The following is a 3,341-nucleotide window of genomic DNA, read 5'->3' as shown; positions in this document are numbered from 1 at the left end:
GGGGGGGGGGGGGGGAATGAAATAAAATACATCTTAAAGTAGCAAATATTTCATTCAAATGATTACTACTCAAAGCGGCTGCAGCTTATTTGTTTTTTGGGGATGTTTAAAAGAATGGAAATTTGCAGAGCGAGTTTCCTATGGGGTAGCCCGCTCCTTCCAAAGGGATGGGGGAGCTGAGGAGGGGGGCGAGGGGGGGCCGAAAAAAAAAGCCAAGAGCATCCTCTTCCTCTCCCGTCCTGCGCCCCCCAAAACCAGACCCGGGATTCTATGTCATGCAAAATCAGCAATTAGCAGAAAGAGGGATTTCGCTTCATTTAAATATCTTCGGGACTTTTTCAAAGTGGCTCCGACTAGTTCTTCTCCTCCCCCCAAAAAGTAATGAGATTATATCCCCGGTTAATAATACCCTCATTAACAAGAAAAATAGGGACCGAGATTTTTTAGCTTCCTATTCAAGGGCTGAATGTGACAATATGGTGTATATTGGGTCATAAAAAACAATTTACATGGCGTCATTACAGTCTGTAGCAAAGTCTCCAGGACCCAGGGCTATCTTATGCAATCTTAATTAAGGAAAATAAATATCGGGGTGTTGTTTTAAGCTACCGGAGACATGCACAGGACCTGTCGTGTGTGATCAGAAGAGCTGGGGAGTTTCCTTTTCCATGGGAACTGCTCGGGAAAGGGGAAAAAAAAAAAATAACACCAAACCAACCCTCCGCCGCCGCCCCAGAAGTGTCTCCTGCCTTCGAAATGGGCTGCGAAGACCTTAATTTCATGTTTCCTGACCCTGGGGGCCAGGCAGCAAAAGTCATCATTTGCTGGGATGCGACGGCCGGTCTGTGCCCGCGCAGGGGCCGCGGCTGCGGGAGCCACCGAGGGAGCTGCGGGGACCGCACCGCACCGGGGGCCGCCACCGGCACCCGCCACCGGCACCCGCCACCGGGACCCGCCTGAGCCCCCGCCACCGGGACCCGCCACCGGGACCCCCGCCACCGGCACCCGGCACCGGGACCCGCCACCGGGACCCCCGCCACCGGGACCCATCACCGGGACCCGCCACCGGCCCCCCCCACGTCTGTGCACACGTGTGTGCGCGGGTGTGTGCACACAGACGTGCTGATGTGTCTCTGGGTGCACACCTATGTGTGCGGGTGTATCTCCCACATACGTGTGCTGGTGTGTGACTGTGTACACACACACACACTGATGTGTCTATGCGTGTGCACACATGTATGTGCTGGTACACCGGGACCCGCCTGAGCCCCCGCCACCGGCACCCACCACCGGGACCCCCGCCTGAGCCCCTGCGCCCCCCGCCACCGGTCCCCGCCACGTCTGTGCACGAGGGTGCACGCGGGTGTGTGCACACAGACGTGCTCGTGTGTCTCTGGGTGCACACCTATGTGTGCTGGTGTGGCTCTGTGTGCACACGTGTGTGCTGATGTGTGTGTGCCTGTCTGCACACATAGATGTCCTGGTATGAATCTCTGTGTGCACATGTACACGTCCTGATGTGTGTGCACACATATGTGCTGATGTGTCTGTGTGTGTGCACATATATGTCCTGATGTGTCTCTCTGTGTGTGCACACATATGTGCTGATATGAATCTCTGTGTGCACATGTACACGTCCTGATGTGTGTGCACACATATGTGTGCTGATGTGTCTGTGTGTGTGCACATATATGTCCTGATGTGTCTCTCTGTGTGTGCACGCATATATGTGCTGATGTGTCTGTGTGCACATATATGTCCTGATGTGTCTCTCTGTGTGTGCACACATATGTGCTGATGTGTGCCTGTCTGCACACATAGATGTCCTGGTATGAATCTCTGTGTGCACATGTACACGTCCTGATGTGTCTCTCTGTGTGTGCACACATATGTACTGATGTGTGCCTGTCTGCACACATATGTGCTGATATGAATCTCTGTGTGCACATGTACACATCCTGATGTGTCTCTGTGTGTGCACACATATGTGCTGATGTGTGCCTGTCTGCACACATATACATCCTGGTGTGTCTCTGTGTGTGCACACATACACACTGGCGCGTCTCTGTGTGTGCACATGTATGTGCTGATGCGTCTCTGTGTGTGCACACATGGATGTGCTGATGTATCTCTGTGTGCACACACATGTATGTGCTGGTGTGTGCCTGTGTGTGGACACTTACACGTATCGACATGTCTCTGTGTGCACAGATATACATGCTGGTGTGTGCCTGTGAGTGCACAAATACACGTCCTGCTGTGTCTCTGTGTGTGCACACGTACACACTGGTGCGTCTCTGTGTGTGCACATGTATGTCCTGATGTGCCTCTGTGTGTGCACCACATATATTTTGTGATGTGTGTCCATGTGCACACATATATGTCCTGATGTGTCTCTCTGTGTGCACACACATGTATGTGCTGATGTGTCTCTGTGTGTGTACATATACACGTCCTGCTGTGTCTCTGTGTGTGCACATGTATGTCCTGATGTGTCTCTGTGTGTGGACACTTGTATGTGTTGATGTGTCTCTGTGTGCACAAGTACACACCCTGATGTGTGTCTGTGTGCACATATACACATGCTGATGTGTGTACACAGGTGTATGTGCAGTCATCCCTGTGTACATGTCTGCACAGATGTGTGTACACAGGTGTCATGTACACACATGTGCACAGGTGTGTGTACACAGTTGTATGTGCAGTCACACCTATGTACATGTGTGCACAGGTGTGTGTACACAGATGTATGTGCAGTCATGCCTGTGTACATGTGTGTACACAGATGTGTGTGCAGTCACATACATGTACACACGTGAGCACAGGTGTGTGTACACAATTGTATGTGCAGTCATGCCTGTGTACACATGTGCACAAATGTGTGTACGCAGATGTATGTGCAGTCATGCCTGTGTACATGTGTGTACACAGATGTGTGTACACAGATGTATGTGCAGTCACACACACGTACACACAGATGTATGTGCAGGCATGCCTGCATACACATGTGTGCACAGAGGTATGTGCAGTCACACACACGTACACAAGTGTGCACAGATGTGTGTACACAGACGTATGTGCAGTCACACACACGTACACCCGTGTGCACAGATGTGTGTACACAGACATACATGCAGCATGCCTGCATACACACGTGTGCACAGAGGTGTGTGCAGTCATGCCTACACGCGTGTGCACAGCCCTGTGAGCAGAGACACGTGTGCGTACAGCTGTGCACACGCATGTTTGTGCACACAGGTGTGTGCAGATCACGGAGGGGGGGCGCACGGAGCCCCCAGACCTACCCACCATCGGGCCACCCCGCACCCCAACACCGGGAG

The sequence above is a fragment of the Calidris pugnax genome, unplaced genomic scaffold, assembly GCF_001431845.1.
Source record: "Calidris pugnax isolate Ruff unplaced genomic scaffold, ASM143184v1 scaffold27, whole genome shotgun sequence".
NCBI classification, from domain to species: Eukaryota; Metazoa; Chordata; class Aves; order Charadriiformes; family Scolopacidae; genus Calidris; species Calidris pugnax.
Note: the sequence above shows the minus strand (reverse complement) of the source record.